General features: G+C 46.4%; 1 protein-coding gene across 1 annotated transcript in view; it reads left to right on the top strand.

Annotated features, from left to right (window-relative positions):
* FBXL13 (F-box and leucine rich repeat protein 13) overlaps nucleotides 1-19,097 on the top strand; it is a 224,907-nt gene that overhangs the window by 120,203 nt on the left and 85,607 nt on the right. The gene's annotated exons all lie outside the window — the stretch shown is intronic.

Genomic DNA, 19,097 nt, shown 5'->3' with positions numbered 1-19,097 from the left:
CTGTGGAGCAGTAATATACCACTAGTATTTTAACAAAGGACTTCACATAAATTCTCCCCTTCCTCATTACTTTCATGGTTTGATATTTTAATAGAGGCACTCTGTCTATTCGTCTGGGTACTTAAATTGCCAGCATGATTGCAGCCTCTAAGAAATAATGTGCTTGTGAATCAGGGAATTATTATCTCAATTTTACAAATGGAGAACTGATGGACAGAAAGTATCTTGTCTAAGGTCACACAGGATGCTTGTGCCAGGAATTGAACCCAAATCTGAAATCATAATCAAACTGGCTGCTCTCTCATGAGTCATAACTTTAAGGCAATATAGACATATCAAAGGAATTATAGGCTTGGGAAATTTAATTCAAAAGGTAGGTACAGAGATGATATACCTTGAAGCAGTAGGGACTATTTAAAAAATTGGATTTAGAAAATGAAAAAAAATATTTAGGTTAAATCGAATTAATGCATATAGCAAGATGTTGCTATGAATTGTATTTATCAGATTGAAACTTAATGTGCCAAAGACCATAGTCCCCGATTCTACAATACACTTTAAGTGTGTGAGTAATGACATTGATTTTGCTGTATCAAGGCATAGTGATGCAAGATGGCGAGCATATGACAATTATAGATGCAAAGGATTAACTGGTAAGCTTCCCCTTTAGGGTACATCTACACCACATGCTTATTTCAAAATAACATATTTCAGATTTTTTTCTGGAATAGCTTATTTCAAAATCGCACGTCTATACTACAGGGAAGCCTCAAAATTAGTCTGAGGCAGGCTTCCCTAATGTAGGCATGCAACCTCAATTTAGATCCCTAGGAGGCACTCGAGAATAATTACTTTGATTGGCCCTGGGGAGGAGCTATTTTGAAATAGCAGCAGTGGAGTATCCATACTGCTACGGTTCTGAAATAGCTATTTAGGAATAAGCGTTATTCCTTGTGCAATGAGGTTTACAGATTTTAAAATAAGACGTCTGTTATTTCAAAATTATTTCAAAATAACGGAATTGCTGTGTAGACGCTCGCATTGTTATTTTGAAATAACAGACGTTATTTTGAAATAACGGCTGTTATTGTGAAATAACTGCTGTGTAGACGCACCCTTAATGGGCAAGGCTTACCAGTTCCAGTTAACTCGTAGGAGTTGTAGGAGCTCCCTGCCCACTCTGGCAGAAGTAAGGTATTGACTCTGTATACATAAATTTGCAGAGGGACAACAGGGTTGAGGTCTGTTATTACTCACTTCTGTCTATTATTTATGTATTTATTTATTTAAAACATTGGTGCTGTTAACAAGCATGTTATTTCTGGAGACACAAATCCACAGTTTGAGAACTAAGAACTAAGCAACTCTGATAGGGTATGTCTACACTACAATGTTAGTTAGAACTAACATACGTTAGTTTAAACTAACATTCATAGGCGCTACACTAGCGCTCCGCTAGTTCGAATTTAAATTGAACTAGCGGAGCGCTTAGTTCGAACTAGGAAAACCTCATTTTACGAGGATTAAGCCTAGTTCAAATTTACTAGTTCGAATTAAGGGGTGTGTAGCCCCTTAATTCGAACTAGTGGGAGGCTAGCCCTCTCAGGTTTCCCTGGTGGCCACCACCAGGGAAACTCTATGCCCCCCTCCCGGCCCCGGACCCCTTAAAGGGGCATGGGCTGGCTACGGTGCCCGTGCCAGGTGCAAGCCTGCCAGCACCCAGCCAGCAGACCCTGCACCTGGCACGGCAAAGAGCCACCCACCCGATGTCCCCCAGCTCACCCCCTCTTCCCGGGACCAGGCTGGAGGCTCCCGGGAGCTTGCCCGGGACCGCAAGAGGCGGGCACCTTCCTGGGCTAGTGCAGACATCGTGGACCTCATCCACGATCTCCACACTAGGCACAGGAATGTGGCCGTCTAGGGCAGGAGAGCTGCCAGCCTGGCCGCCCAGGAGCAGGTGTGCATGAAAATCAAGGGGGTCCACTGAGACCCCCGACCCTGAGCCCTGAGCTTACAATGGCCGTCCTGGGTCAGACCAAAGGTCCATCTAACCCAGTAGCCTGTCTGCCTACAGCGGCCAACCCTAGGGACCCTGGAGGGGATGGACCGAAGACAGTGACCAAGCCATTTGTCTCGTGCCATCCCTCTCCAGCCTTCCACAAACTTTGGGCAGGGACACCACTCCTACCCCCTGGCTAAGACTACTCCATGGACCCAACCTCCATGACTTGATCTCACTTCCCTTTAAACTCTGTTCTAGTTGTAGCCTTCACAGCCTCCTGCAGCAAGGAGTTCCACAGGTTAACTATTTGCTTTGTGAAGAACAACTTTCTCTTACTAGTTTGAAGCCTACTACCCATTCCTTTCCTTTGGTGTCCTCTAGTCCTTCTTTATGGGAACTCATGAAGAACTTTTCTGAATGCACCCTCTCCACCCAACCCCTACTTTTAGAGACCTCTATCCTGTCCCCGCTCTATCTCCTCTTTTCTAAGCTGAACAGTCCCAGTCTCTGTAGCGTCTCTTCATCTGGGACCTGTTCCCAACCCCTGATCATGTTAGTTGCCCTCCCCTCTCCCAGCCTCTCTCTTCCCCTCTCCCACCTCCTTTTCCCAGTCTCCCCCAGTTTTGTTCAATAAAGACAGAGTCAATGTTGGAAGAAATGTTATCTTTATTTTGTACATCAGGAAGGGGGGCTAGGGAAGGGTAAGTGGAAGGAGGTGAGGGAGGAATGGGGTACGAGCCCCCGATGGGGAGGACTGGGCTGGCTCTGCGGGCTTCTGGGGGTGGAAGCTCTCCTGCAGCCCCCCAATTGCCCCCTCTCCCCAGATGGCAGCCTGCGGCAAGTGCAGCCGGTCTGATGGCCGAGTGCTGTGATGTGCCCATTGTGGGCACTCCGGGCACTCCAAGCCAGGACTGGTTTTCAAGCGGGGCATCCCTGAGAACTGTCTGGGGTGGGGGTCGGGTCCCTTTAAGCGCAGCCCTCGGCTAGCCTGAGACAGCATCTCCACGCTCTAAGTCCTCCTCTGATGCCCTGCTGGCACTGCTTCCGGCCATCCTTAAGCCCTGTTCAGGGTCCACTCAATGTGGACATGCTAGTTCGAATTAGCAAAACGCTAATTCGAACTAGTTTTTAGTTCTAGACGCGTTAGTTCAAATTAGCTTAGTTCGAATTAACTAATTCGAACTAAGTTAGTTCGAACTAACTCTGTAGTGTAGACATACCCATAGTATCTTCTAGACTGAGCACTGAATCCCATTGAGTAGATAGAAAGATTAACCTAAATAATCTATACAGAAGTCTCTGGAACCCCATAAAATTGGGTACCTAATCCATGAACTCTTGGAACTCATTTATAACTTATTTAAACATTATATGAATATATTGTCTCGTACTATAGAACGAAAATTTATAATCCCTATTCCATAATCTTTGAGCTATAATGTATCTTAGTTAAAACTATTTTTAGATAGGTTTTTTTTCCTCAAAAAGCATTTTATTTAAAAAATCAATTTTTTTAAAAATAATTGATTTTTATCCACCCTGGTTTAAGAGAAGAGATCTTTTTGATTCAGACCTAAATGAAGACATAACAGAGACGGATTAGGTGTATCATGAGGGTGTATCTCCAGCTGAAGAAGGAATGATTACGTGATCCTTGGGGCAAGTGGTTGTCTCTAGTGCGTGTGTTTGTGTTTGGAGTTTACTTGTTGGTTGCTTGAAAGATACTGTGTGCTGAACTTGTTTGTTTGTTTGGTGGTCCATGTGCTGAGCTTGTTTGTTTGAAGGACCCCGTGCTGAGGCTAGGAGCTTGTTAGGCAAGGCTGAGAGCTTCTTAATGAGGTTTTGGTACTTAATCCCTTTTACAGCCATCAAAAGTTAACCTGGGGGCAGGGCTACTCAGGAAGGCCAAGGCTTTAAAAAACCTTCTCCTAAGTGACCAGAGGAGTTTAGCGAACAGGGACAGCTCACAGGAAAGTTTCATGAGGGAGTTTAGAAAGAATGTTTGAAGGGAGCTAGATCCACTTGATCAAACTAATTATCTCTAGGAGTAAAAAGAGATTGCAAGCAGAAGCCCCACAGTAGAATAGGGCTGTCCAGTTTATTGCACCCAATATGGCATGTATGATTACCTGCCCAATGAACAGATGGCATATTTGTGCATTTTGTACAAGGAGCTCCTGGTCTCAGAGACCATGTATATGGACTTTCGAGACCAGGGTGGCTGAATTAGAAGAGATAAGGGAAGTAGATGAGATATTCTTGGATACAGCAGAATGGTTCAATGCCATCAGATAGCCTCTGTGCTGTTGAGGAAGGTGAAAGGCTCAGGGAAGGAGAACATCTTATTGGAGCAAAGGGAAATGATCACATAGTTGGGACCCTCCTTCCAGATGATGTTGTGATATCCTTTTGCACTGAGGATATCTCTCCAGGGGAGGGAATTCCAGTTATTAAAAAGATAGTTGTTAGTACCGGGGGATGCAGTCATTAGAAACATAGCTGGGTTTGCAATGACCTGGAGAACCATATGGTGACTTGCCTGCATGGTGTGAAGGTTGTGGATATTTTGAGACATCTAGATAGACTTGTGTAGAACTGGGGAGGAGGTCGTGGTTGTGGTATATGTTGGTATCATGACTTAGGGATGGATAGGCGAGAGATGTCCTGGAGCCAAATGTAGGCTACTAGGAAGGAGATTGAAATCCAGGAGCTTAATGGTAGTATTCTCTGAAATGCTTCTAGTTCCATGTACAGGGCCAGGTACACAGGCAGAACTTCAGAGTCTCAATATATGGCTGAGACAATGGCATAGGGAAGAGAGGTTTAGATTTATTCGGAACGGGGGAAGCTTTTGGGAAGGGGGGAACCTGTATAGGAAGGATGAGCTTCACCTAAACCAAAATTGAACCAAATTGCTGGCACTTATAAAGGTCATGGAGCACAAGGGTGCCATTTAATCATTATATGTCCAAATCTTGAAAACTGAATGCAGATCTAGTCACCCCATCTAAAAATATATATATTGGATTTGGAAAAGGCACAGAAAGGACAATAGAAATGATTAGGGGGTAAGGAACAGCTTCCATATGACGAGAGATTAACAAAACTGGGACTTTTCAGCTTGGAAAAGAAATGACTAAAGAGTGGGGAGATATGTTGGATGATTAGAAAATCATGACCGGTGTGGAAAAATAGAATAAGGAAATGATATTTATTCCTTCACTAACATAATACAAAAAGTTCACCCCATTAAATTTATAGGTGATATTTAAAACAAACAAAATAATTTATTTTTTCACTATCAACTTGTGGAACTCTTTGCCAGTAGATGGTGAAAAGGCCCAAACCATAACAGGGTTCCACTAAGAACAAAGTAAGTTCAAGGAGAATAGGTCCAACAATGTCTACTAGGTAGAATGGGCAGGAATGGTGTCCCTAGATTCTGTTTGTCAGAAGCTGGGAGTGGGTGACAGGGGATGGATCATGATCATTGCCTCTTCTGTTTATTCCTCCTGAAGAACCTGGCATTGGCCACTGTTGGAAGACAGGATACTGGGCTAGAAAGACCTTTGGTCTGACCCAGTATGGACATTCTGATGTTCTTATATAAAGCTGAAATGTAACTGGCCCCTTGCTGTAATCCACTGGACCCTATTCTCCTTCTAGAGCTGAGATTGAACCCAAGAGTCCTGACGGGAATCTGTCTCTCTCCACAGAGTTAGTAACAAAGTAAGAATATACATTACAATTTTAAAGCTAACCACTGTCCCTTAAGTGACTTGCCACAAGATGTCAGAATATTTTAGTGTTGGAGCTGAGTGGGTCTAATATTTATTTAATGTTTGTTCTTTTAGAAAGGAATTAGATACAGTGCCACTGTCAGCTAACTACTAAGTTGTCTGCCAAAAAAGTAGAGTTTTCCACACCTTAATAGTAGCCCCTGGATAGAGGTGATATGTGTGTGTGGGCAGGAGGGAGTAGATGGGGTTGGTTCCTCCTCTATTTGGTGTTTGGCTTTTACTAAGTATGCTCAGTAACACCATTGAAACCTCTTTCCTCAGTTTGCTGCCCCCATGCTCTCACTCTTTTTCCTCCCATTACAACTTGCACAGGTCACCTCCCCACACCAAAATCTGAAATGGTGCTGCTGGTAGAGCAGTTTTTAAACTAAGGGCTGGGGGAAAGCCAACAAGTATGAAGGAGCACATGAATCGGACAGAGACATCTCTTAAGAGAGGGTCTATTAATAGAGATTCTCTATGTCCTAGTAAAGAGGAGTGGATGGAAGATGATAAGATATTGGTAAGATCAGATGAGAAACAGTCAGATAAAAAAAGAGTCCCATTCAATCACATCAGCTAAATAGAGACAAGTTTTTAAAGTGTTTATATACAAATGCTAGAAATATAAATAATAAGATGGGTGAATTAGAGTGCCTCATATTGAATGAGGATAATAGGCATCACAGAAACTTGGTGGAATTAGGATAATCAATGGGACACAGTAATACCACGGTATAAAATATATCAGAAAGACAGAACAGATCATGCTGATGGGGGAGTGGGAATGTATGTGAAAGAAAGTGAAAAATGAACTAAAAATCTTAAATGAATCAAACTGTTTTATAGAATCTTTATGGATACTAATAATAATAACAATAATAATAATAGCAGTAGGGTTATATTACCAACCACCTGACCAGGATAGTGATAGTGAATGTGAAATGCTAAGGGAGATTAGAGAGGCTATACAAATAAAAAACTCAACAACAATGGGGGATTTCAACTAGCCCCATATTGACTGGGTACACATCACCTCAGGACTGATGCTTAACACCATAAATGACTGCTTCATAGAGCAACTGGTTCTGGAACCCACAAGAAGAGAGGCAATTCTTAATTTAGTCCTAAGTGGAGCTCAGGATCTGATCCAAGAGGTGACTTGCTGTACCACTTAAAAATAGTAACCATAATATAATTACATTAAACATCCCTGTAGTGGGAGAAACATCATAGCAGCCTAATACTATGGCATTTAATTTCCTAAAGGGGAACTACACAAATATGAAATTAGTTAAACAGAAGGTTCAGTGTCAAAACAGAAATCCCTGCAAGCTAAATGGAAACTTTTCAAAGACACCATAATAGAGGCCAAACTTAAATGAATACCCACAAATTAAAAAACAGTAAAACAACCAAAAATGTGTCTTAACAACCAAGTAAAAGAAGCAGTGGGAGACAAAAAAGCATTGTTTAAAAACTAGAAGAGAAATTCTAGTGAGGAAAATAGAAAGGAGCATAAATTCCATCAAATGAAGTGTAAAAATTTAATAAGGAAAGCCAAGAAGGAGCTTGAAGAACAGCTAGCCAAAAACTCAAAAAGTAATAGAAAAATGTTTTTTTAAGTACTTCAGAAACAGGAAGCCTGCTAAACAACCAGTGGGACAATTGGATGTTTGAGATGCTAAAGGAGCACTCACAGACAATAAGGTCATTGCGGAGAAACTAAATAAATTCCTTGCTTCAGTCTTCATAGCTAAGGATGTTAAGGAGATTGGAAATATCCTATAGCAAATTATTTTGGGATGGAATAATAAGAAGACTGTGTATTGTTTTTCAATAGCTATTCAAAATAACACAAAAATCTTTGTCAGAAGATCTTAATACTTTCATAAATATCTCAGGGCAAATTCTTGTTATATTACAGTATATTTGTTGCTTAAGAAAAGGAAGAGCCGACAGAAAGCTTCCTCAGAGGTTGATAATTTATAAAACAGTGGTGGGCAAATACTGGCCCATGGTAGGATCTGGTTTTCCAGGTTTAGCCTCTGGCAGGCCACTGCTGCTATAGTTAACTTTATCTCTGTAGGGATGTGCACTTGTAACACCCATTGGCCATGGATTGCGTAGGTAAATGTAGAGGCGGCGGCCCACCAGAGACTCTAACTCTGGCAAACTGCCTCTGTCTTTGCTATAAAACCTTTGTGTGCCTCCTGGTCATGCAATTGTGGAAGATATACCGATTCCTTAAAGATATGTACCCTTGACAGTGTATTGTTAATGCTGTTTTAGGCACTGTGAGACTGACCAAAACTCCTTCTGTACCACATGCAACATTACAGATTTCCTGCAAACTGTTGTACATAAAATCATGTAAAAAGAAAACTCACTGAGTCTCAGGGCAAACCTGGGTACATTTATTTCCTGGCTGACTGATGATCAGTCAGTCTGTGATAGTTTTGGTACAGTTCAAAGATTTCAGTGCGGCTGACAGTTGTATTTAGAGCTTAGACAGCAGGAAATGAGGAGCCCATGAAGTGAAAGATTTCTTCTCCCCCATGCTGCAAATCACCTAGAGTATGTCTACACTACAGCGCTAATTCGAACTAACTTAGTTCAAATTAGTTAATTCGAACTAAGCTAATTCGAACTAACGCATCCAGACTAAAAAACTAGTACGAATTAGCGTTTTGCTAATTCGAACTAGCATGTCCACACAGAGTAGACCCTGAACCGGGGTTAAAGATGGCCGGAAGCAGTGCCGGCAGGGCATCAGATGAGGACTTAGAGCGTGGAGCTGCTGTCTCAGGCTAGCTGAGGGCTGTACTTAAAGGGACCCAACCCCCACCCCGGACAGACAGTTCTCAGGGATGCCCCGCTTGCAAAGCAGTCCTGGCTTGGATTGCCCGGAGTACCCACACTGGGCACATCACAGCACTCGGCCATCAGACCGGCTGCACTTGCCGCAGGCTGCCATCTGCGGGGAGGGAGCAATTGGGGGGCTGCAGGAGAGGTTCCACCCCCAGAAGCCTGCAGAGCCAGCCCAGTCCTCCCCATCGGGGGCTCGTACCCCATTCCTCCCTCACCTCCTTCCACTTACCCCTCCCTAGCCCCCTTTCCTGATGTACAAAATAAAGGACAATTGTGTTCAAAAATAGAATCTCTCTTTATTGAACAAAAACTGAGGGAGACTGGGAAAAGGAGGTGGGAGAGGGAAAGAGAGAGGATGGGAGAGGGGAGGGCAACTACAATGATGAGGGGTTTGGAACAGGTCCCATATGAAGAGAGGCTAAAGAGACTGGGACTTTTCAGCTTAGAAAATAGGAGATGGAGGGGGGATATGATAGAGGTCTATAAAAGCACGAGTGGGGTGGAGAGGGTGCATTCAGAAAAGTTCTTCATTAGTTCCCATAATAGAAGGACTAGAGGACACCAAAGGAAAGGAATGGATAGCAGGCTTCAAACTAATAACAGAAAGTTCTTCTTCACAAAACAAAGAGTCAACCTGTGGAACTCCTTGCTGCAGGAGGCTGTGATGGCTAGAACTAGAACAGAGTTTAAAGAGAACTGAGATCAATTCATGGAGATTGGGTCAATGGAGTGGTATTAGCCAGGGGGTAGGAGTGGTGTCCCTGCCCAAAGTTTGTGGAAGGCTGGAGAGGGATGGCACGAGACAAATGGCTTGGTCACTGTCTTTGGTCCATCCCCTCCAGGGTTCCTAGGGTTGGCCGCTGTCGACAGACAGGCTACTGAGCTAGGTGGACCTTTGGTCTGACCCAGTACGGCCATTCTAAGCTCAGGGCTCAGGTTCGGGGGTCTCAGTGGACCACCTTGATTTTCATGAAAACCTGCTCCTGGGTGGCCAGGCTGGCAGCTCTCCTGCCCTAGACGGTCGCTTTCCTGTGCCTAGTGCGGAGGTCGTGGACGAGGTCCACGATGTCTGCACTAGACCAGGCGGTTGCCCACCTCTTGAGGTCCTGGGCAAGTTCCCGGGAGCCGCCAGCCTGGTCCCGAGAAGAGGGGGAGGGCTGGGGGGCATCGGGTGGCTGGCTCGAGCCGTGCCAAGTGCAGGGTCTGCTGGCTGGGCGCTGGCAAGCTTGCACCTGGCACAGGCACCGTAGCCAGCCCGTGCCCCTTTAAGGGTTCCGGGGCCGGGAGGGGGGCAATAGAGTTTCCCTGGTGTTGGCCAGAGTGGCCAACAGGGAAAGCTGGGGAGGGCTAGCCTCCCACTAGTTCGAATTAAGGGGCTACACAGCCCTTAATTTGAACTAGTAAATTCGAACTAGGCTTAGTCCTCGTGGAATGAGGTTTACCTAGTTCGAACTAAGCGCTCCGCTAGTTCGAATTAAGTTCGAACTAGCGGGGCTCGTCTACATTGGCCCCTTTTCCGGAAGGGGCATGTTAATTTCACAAGTCGTAATAGGGAAATTCGCGGGGGATTTAAATATCCCCCGTGGCATTTAAATAAAAATGTCCGCCGCTTTTTTCCGGCTTTTAGAAAAGCCGGAAAAGAGCGTCGACACTGGCCCCGATCCTCCGGAAAAAAAGCCCTTTGAAGTAGGAATAAGATCCTCCGGAAAAGGGCTTTTTTTCCAGAGGATCGGGGCCAGTGTAGATGCTCTTTTCTGGCTTTTCTAAAAGCCGGAAAAAAGCGGCAGACATTTTTATTTAAATGCCGTGGGGGATATTTAAATCCCCCGCCGATTTCCCTATTACGACTTGTGAAATTAACATGCCCCTTCCGGAAAAGGGGCCAATGTAGACGTAGCCGCGGAGCACTAGTGTAGCGCCTATCAAAGTTAATTCGAACTAACGTCCGTTAGTTCGAATTTACTTTGTAGTGTAGACTAGACATACCCTTAGTGTTTTGTGGTGGGAAGACTTTTGCTATCAGGCTCAGAATTGCAGTATATTAAAGATTGAAAGCCATTAATTGTCATATCAGATTGAGTTATCTACCCAAGTCAGAAAAAAAAGTAATTTCTGTTATGTAAGAGGCAAGAAGATTTTCAAGAAATTTGAGACCAGACTTTCTCCTGTGCCAAGATCTGGTCATTATGTGGGAGAAAGAAGGTGGCATGTAAAGGAACAACTCATTGATTCTCAAACTGTAGTTCCTAAGGGTATGTCTACACTACAGTGCTAATTCGAACTAACTTAGTTCGAATTAGTTAATTCGAACTAAGCTAATTCGAACTAGCGCATCTAGAACTAAAAACTAGTTCGAATTAGCGTTTTGCTAATTTGAACTAGCGCGTCCACACTGATTGGACTCAGGGGGGCATTTAAGGGCAGCTGAACCCGGTTCTGGCAGGGCATCAGATCAGTAGTTGCTTTGTGTGGCTGCTGTCTAAGGCTATCTGAGGCTCGAGCTTAAAGGAAACCCCTGGACAGCCGGTTCTCAGCTTTTCCTGCTTGCTTGCTAACCTCGCTGAGGGACAGCAAAGCGTCGGTCTCTGTGCCCGTCTGTGTCTGTGCTTCCCTTCGGGGACGCCGCCGCAGGTGGCAACATGGAGCCACAGCTCGCCCTGCACCTTCTGGTGCACTTTCTGGACTTGCTGCTGCAAGCCTGCCACCAATGGCTTGAGGCTGCCTGGCACCACCTGGTGAACGTCAGCCCCCTGCCTCTCCGCCTGGCCGCCCTGGGGGCCGTGGAGGAGCCGCAGCGGCGCCCCGGCACCGGCGTGCCCCGCCGCGTCTGGCGTCTGGACACCAGCGCCGACTGGTGGGACCGCATCGTCCTGGAGTGCTGGGAGGACCGACAGTGGACCCAGAACTTCAGGATGAGGAGGGACACCTTCCTGGAGCTCTGCGAGTGGCTTGCCCCTGCTCTGCGCAGAAGGGACACTCACAAGAGACCTGCCATCCCCCTCCAGAAGCGTGTGGCCATCGCCCTCTGGAAGCTCTCCACGCCGGACAGCTACCGATCCGTCGGGAACCAGTTCAGCGTGGGGAGATCCACCGTCGGAGCGGTGCTCAGGCAGGTATGGCACTCGTCGGCCACCGAGCCGGGGGGAGTGGGGCTCCAAGGAGGGTATGGGCTGCCCCAGGGACAAAGGGGGGGCGGGAGGAGGCGAAAGCGCCCCGCACCGGAGGGGTCGGTCTGTCCCGGCCGTACTACACGCCGCCAGGGGGGTTGCTACCGGGAATGGGGCGCGGGGCACTGCCAGGGCACGAACGCTCCCAGCCACCCGGGCGCCCCACTGATTGGCGCTTTGCTGTGTCTCTCTCCGCAGGTGGTCAAGGCCATCAACCGGGTGCTGCTCCGCAGGGTGGTCCGCCTCGCCGACCCGGACGCCGTCATCCGGGGCTTCGGCGCCCTCGGCTTCCTCAACTGCGGGGGGGCCATCGACGGGACGCACATCCCCATCCGTGTCCCGGAACACCAGGCGTCCCGGTACGTCAACCGCAAGGGGTAGTTCTCCGTGATCCTGCAGGCCGTGTGTGACCACCGGGGACAGTTCCCGGACATTAATGTGGGCTGGTCCGGCAAAGCACACGACGCCTGGGTGTACCGCAACTCCTCCGTGTGCCAGCAGCTGCATGCCGGGACTGTCTTCCCCGACCGCCACATCAGGGTCGGGGACGTGGACATGCCTGTGTGCCTGGTGGGGGATGCCGTCTACCCACTGCAGCCGTGGCTGATGAAGCCCTACACGGGGCACCTCAATCCCTCCCGCCAGGCCTTCAATACCAGGCTGACCAGGGCCCGCATCGTGGTGGAGGGTGCCTTCGGGCGACTGAAAGCCCGCTTTTGATGCCTCCTCACCCGTCTGGACCTGGCCGAGCACAACATCCCTCCCATGGTGGCAGCATGTTGTGTGCTCCACAATTTGTGTGAGCGGAAGGGAGAGGCTTTCCTGCCAGTCTGGATGGCTGAGGTTGACCGCATGGCTGGACACTACAGTCAGCCCCGCACCGCCGCCATCCGGGAAGCCCAGCGGGGGGCCGTCCGGATCCGGGAAGCCCTGCGGGAGAGCTTCCTGGTGGAGGAGGAGGACTGACCTCTCCCTTGCATTCCCCACTGGGGCCTTCTTCCACCCTACCCCCCTTCCTCTTTCCCCTGCCTACCTACTGTAAAATAAAGACACCCGTTTTTCAAACAAAACCGTATGTTTATTTAACATAAGTGGGGTGGGGGGAGGGAGGGAGAAGATGGGAGAGGGGAGGGGGAAACCTGGGACGAGGGAGCTGGAAGGGGAGGGAAGGGAGGAAGGGAAAGGAAAGGTCAGTGGTGGGAGTCCGGCTGCCTCTCCCGTCTCGCCACACTTCGGGTCCGGGGGCGTCGGTGGGAAATGGTTGTGGAAGGGGGGGCAGGAGGGACAGGGGGTGTGGAGGAAGCAGGAGCGGAAGCAGGAGCGGGAGCAGGAGGAGCAGGGGGAGCAGGAGGAGAAGGGGGAGCAGGGGGAGGAGGAAATGGGAAGCGGTCGAGCAGGCTCTGGAGGTGGCCTCGCGGGGCACGGCCCTGCTCCTCCAGGGCCTCCAGACTCCTCCGGCGCAGCCTCAGGTCCTCCTGGACCCAGTGGTCCTGGGTGCGGAGCTGGTGGTCCATGAACCGGAGGTGCCGCCTTTGGTACTCCTCCTCGTTCCTGGCTCTCCTGCTTGCCTGGGCACTGGCAGCTGCTGCAGGCGGTGTGGTGCGCCCTGCAGGCCCAGGTGCTGCATCTTTGTGGTCAATTACCCCAGGGGCCCAGGTGTGTGAAACCCAGCTCCCCTCTGCAGGGCCCCTGCAGGATCCCCAGCTGCTGCTCCTTGGTGGGCAAGGCCCAGGCGCACGGTCTTGGGGCTCCCTCTCACCCCAGCTCCCCGTACACATAAGGGGAACACGATTTTACTCACATGTGGACGCCTCCCCGGCCTCGGACGACACAGGCGAGCGGCTCTGTGGGGTGCCTCGGGGGTCCCGGGTCCTGGGCAGGCTGGCGGCAGGCTCCTGGCTCTCAGAGCCCTCCTCCTCCTCCTCCGTCTCCAGGAGTGGGCCCTCTGCCCTGGGGTCTATCACGTCCCGGGGGGTAGGGACGGCATGAGCCCCCAGGAGGTGGTCCAGGGCGTGGAAGTGTGGGCAGGCGTCCGGGTCGGCCCCTGGCTGGCAGGCCCGGGAGTAGGACTGCCGCAGGTCCTTAATTTTGCACCGGACCTGCTCCCGGCTGCGCTGGTGGCGCCTGGCGGCAACGCTGGCAGCCATGCGGCTGTAGACGGCCGCGTTCCTGTGGCTAGTGCGGAGATCGTGGACATTGGAGGCTTCCCCCCAAACCTCGATGAGGTCCACGATCTCCGCACTTGACCAAGCGGGTGCCCGCCTTTTGCGCCCCCAGGCAGGCTCCTGGGAGCCGCCAGGCTGGTCCTGGGGAGCAGTGGAGGGCTGGGTGTCATCGGGTGGCTGGCTCATGGTGTGGCAGGTGCAGGGTCTGCTGGCACGGGTGCTGGCAGCCTTGCAACTGGCACAAACTGTGTAGCCAGCCCGTGGCCCTTTAAGGGCTCCGGGGCCGGGAGGGGGGCAATAGAGTTTCCCTGGTGTTGGCCAAAGTGGCCACCAGGGAAACCTGGGAAGCCTTAGCCTCCCACTAGTTCGAATTAAGGGTCTACACAGCCCTTAATTCGAACTAGCTAGTTCGAACTAGGCTTAATCCTCGTAAAATGAGGTTTACCTAGTTCGAACTAAGCGATCCGTTAGTTCGAATTAAGTTCGAACTAGCGGAGCGCTAGTGTAGCGCCTAGGAAAGTTAGTTCGAACTAACGGACGTTAGTTCGAACTAACTTTGTAGTGTAGACATACCCTAAGAGATCATACACAAGCTGAGAATTGGTCAACATAATTTTTTCCTTCCACAGCATGCTGTGCTGTACACTGAGGAGGGGATGAGCATGCTGGTATAAGAGTTGACTGTACCAGTTTTATGACCTCTATGAGTTCCCTGTCTACTACCCTCATCATTCTATGAGGAAATTCTCATTGTAGCAGCTGCAGCTAAGAAATACATTATTGAGTTCCAATTACTAGCTCTTGAGAAATCTCAAACATGGGTGGGGGGGGGGAGTCAATTAAAGATGTTTAAATTCAAAATAAATGTAATATACATTTGTTTTGTGACTATTTATACAACGTTACCAACACATAGTCATTTGTCACTAAACATGACCATCAGATTTTGGTTCTTCTGCAATAAAAGTACCTTTTTAATATGTATTTGGTAGATACTGTCAAAATAATTTAATATATTTATTTATGACAGTAGGTCAAAAGGTGTACATATATAAAATATTTCAACAGATCCTAAATGTGGACAAATTAAATTATTCGAATCTCCTCTCAAAGCCTTTTTCACAGCTGAACTTTCTCTGCTTTGTGCCTTCATGCTGTTGTTCATACTTTGTCAGAGTTCCATCCCCGCTCCACAAAGAAGTTCTGGATTACAATCTTATTGGCTGGCTCAGTATAATTGTTTTTGGCTCAACTGCTGCTATTTGTGGTATCAGCTTGCCCTTGTTCAGAAAACATATTTTTCCAAAGAAAGAGATTAAAAGTCTTTTCAGTTATAGTTTAATTTAGTTTATTGAACTCCAGAAACCTGTGGGCTGTCTCCATGCTGCTTCTACCCATCTTCACAACTACATTTGAGAATTTCCTTCCTAATTTCTGCAACTCTTTTTGTGTCTTTTTTAGTGTCAGATTCTTAGTTCAGCACTTTTTCCACTTCTCTATACCCTGTTCTGAATCACAGTCTCTTCGCACTTGCTGTAAATCAACTATTCCTTTATAAAAAAAAAAAACCCAGGCAATTGGATTTGATGGTTGAGTATAACATAGCTGCCCACATCCTTGGTACCTACAACTCTCTCCCCTTGTTTTTTTCATCAGTATTTTATCTGTTTCCAGTCCTTATGGCCATCATCTGTATCCTCTCTTCATTGTTAATGGAGATTGCTTGTTGGTATAACACTTTTCAGTCTCCCCAATCAGCCTTTGCTGTCCCTTTCCAAACCTTCATTACCCAGCTGAATTTCTGACATCTTTTGTAACAGGTTCATTTTTTGCTGATGTCCTCTTTCCTCTTTCCTACCAGTGTCGGGAGCAGACACAAACCAGCCCCTTCCTACACTGTACACATCTTCCATGCTGATGGAAGTTCTTTGCAGGAGGGCAATAATTGGTGGAAATCCATCTTTCTTTTAATGTGGAGATGTCAGCTGCTCTGGCTGAAGGCAGTCTAACCAACTAGTTAGAGCTGGCATCAGGAATTGACAACTAAGCTCAGAGCTGGAATCAGTAATTAGAAGCTGAAGCCAAGGGTCAAAACAGAACAGGAACTGAAGTTAGAAGGCTATAAGGGAATCAAAATAGGGTCAGGAAAGAGGGAAATCTGGGAGTAAGGCAAGGGCAGCAGGAACAAGGTAACAGAGAAGCAGGCACAAAAGTTGCTGTGGAGTCCAGCAAACTGGCAACAATATCCGTTAGCTCCTAGCTGGAGGCATGGCCAGGTGGCTCTGTGCACTGCCTCCACTTACAGGCACCATCCCTGCAGCTCCTATTGGCTGCAGTTCCCAGATAATGAGAGCTAAAGAGACAGCACTTGGGGCAAGGGGAGTGCTAGGGTGCTTTTGTGACTGGGCATTCCGGTCAAAAACCAGACACTTGGCTGGCAACCTGGAGTGCAGGAGGGGTCTCAGGGCTGGGAGAAGGGATTGGATGTGCGAGAGAGTAAGTATAGTGAAAGGCATGCAGGAGATCTGGCTCATAGTTTTGTAGTGTATGAATTCTGCCCACAATATTTTAAAATTCTAAAAAATTGCCTATTTTATTTGTCAAAATAACAGTTTCAGTTATTTTGGTAATTTATTTCAAAATACCTGTCAGTAAATATGTCTCACTTCTTCTGCCAAGAGTGCAGGGAACTAGACTAGATGACCTCCTGAAGTCTGTTTCAGTCCTATGACTGTCTGTAACAATATAGGCCACAAAAAAGATTATCCTATGTAGAGAGCTAATGAAACACAGATGTCAGCCCAATTTATGTTTCTCTATTATGTTTTTGTTGGTCTCTGCATTCTGGGAATGTCACTCTTGCCCACTGGGCACATTTTTTGGGGGAAACTTTGCTCCTCTGGACTTTTTGTTGATTCTTGTTTTTTGTCTGGCCCCAGTAGAGTTACCATATTTAAATTTCCAAATATATGACAATGCAGGGAGGAAGGGAAGGAGAAGCTGGATGGGGAATATAGTTGGTGGGTACTGAGGAGGCTTTTAGTGGGTGCTGTAAGGGTATGTATAATGGGAGACGATATTTGTGATGCTGGGGGAGTATTTGGGGTGTTGGAAGGGTGTGTGTACTAAGAGGTATTTGGAGAGTACAAGCTTATTAATTAGTTTGCCTCTTTGTCAAAGAAAAATGGACATGCATCAGTCTTTGTAATCTGAGTAGATTTCCCAAGCACTTTAATCAAGTTCACTAGTAAAGATAACACATTAAAATATAAGTTTAACTACAGAAAGATAGTTTTTAAGTGATTTAAGTGGTAGTCATAAAGGTCAGAGATAGTTACCTAAGAAAATAAAAAGTAAACAAGCAGTCTAAATCCTCATATTTCAGGCTAAGCAAGACTTGAATCAAAAAGCTTTTCTCGCCTTACTGGATGTTGCAGGCAGGTTACGGTTCTTATTACACAGGGTGAATTTCCTTCTTAGCTTGGGACCAGTCTCCCCAGTTCTTGTTGCCTTCAGAGTAGGTGGGGGAGGAGAGAGGTGCTCTCATGGTGCCACTCCCCCTTTTTTTAAACCCTCAGTTCATATGCCTGGAAAAACATCAACCCAGATATGTTCTAGTGATCTTTGGTGAATCACAGATTCGAGCAGTTCCTCTTCTATAGTGCTGGTACAGCTGTCTCTTATTAAATTGTAAATCTCTTGTTTATAGTTCCCCTACTGGTCAGTGGTTGTTTAGAATGCAGTAGGCTGTGGGTCACCATCTTTATTGCCACTGAAGAGCTATCAGTGTGCATATCCCAGAATTATAGTGTATTTCAATAGTAATGTTGCAAAAACTCATAATTTCATACACAATAATGATGTACATATTTTGACAGAACAATGAGTTTCAACAAAACATGATCTTTCATGTTGTACCTCAAAGGGCATGATTTGTCTGAAAGATCACAACCACATACATATGATGAATATGAGGATAATAGGGTGCTACTTGAAGATACAATGCATCATACTGACCCACCTTAGACTATTCCACAAGGATCCTTTTTTATATATATCCACCCTAAATTTTGTCCCATAGTAGATTCTGATTTCTATGTAAATCAGTCCATAAGCTTACCTGTGATTTTTCCTAAGCCTCAGAGTACAGAGGAGTAACAGAGATACTCCATTCACTGAACATGCATTGAGCATTCGTGTTCTTTCTTCAGAGAACAAAATCCTTTAGAAGTCATCACAGGTTTTTCTTTGCTGTACAGATGTATCCATAGAAGGCATTATTTATTCATTACATACATGACATTAATTTTACCTTTATAGAATCTTATCAGGCTAGACAACCAGAATTATTGGAAATTATATGAATTTATAAAATATAGATTTAATCCCTGCTCCATCATGGGCTTCCTGTGTGATTTGGGGCAAGTCATTTGCCTCTCTGTGCATGAGTTCCCCATATGTGAAAATGGGGATAATAGCACTGCCCTGTCTCAGAGAGGTGCTGTGAAGATAAATATATTAAAAGAATGTGAAGCATTTTGAGATCTACTGATATAAAGCATTCTAGAAAACGTAGATATTATTATCATCACTTTTACAAATTCTTTTGAAATTCTCTATAATGTTTTATTAATGAGTTCTCAGAAGATAGCACTTAAATTCAGAAAAATTGAAAACATATGCTTATTATATTATGTTTTATGTTGTTCAAAATATTTACTTTAAAAATGGACTTGAGCCACGGAATTGTGATCTGGAGTCCAGGCATCCCAGGACTTGAGTTAGGTAGAGTGTAGTGATAAGGGAAGGCTGTGAAATTCATACCAGGATTTAGATTTTTAAATACCCCCCTCCTCTGAAGTGCTAAATGAGCTACTTTTTAGTTCTTTAAAGTGCCACATCAAACTTCTCAAGCCTCTAGAATGGCAAGGTGTTACACTAATACTGAATACATGTTCTTTTCGTGCTTAATAGTTTGAACTGATATATTTTATAGTTCACTCAGTATAGATGTACAAGCAATTATGCAATATTGGAACATATATCTGGCTCTTACATTCTGTTCTTCAAGTGCTTGATATGTCCATTCCAAAATAGGCGTGTGCATGCCCCA

This window comes from Pelodiscus sinensis, chromosome 1 (assembly GCF_052426305.1).
Source record: "Pelodiscus sinensis isolate ZL-2025 chromosome 1, ASM5242630v1, whole genome shotgun sequence".
Lineage (NCBI taxonomy): Eukaryota > Metazoa > Chordata > Testudines > Trionychidae > Pelodiscus > Pelodiscus sinensis.
The sequence above is the reverse complement of the archived record's forward strand: the minus strand, read 5'-3'. Positions and strand labels throughout refer to the sequence as shown.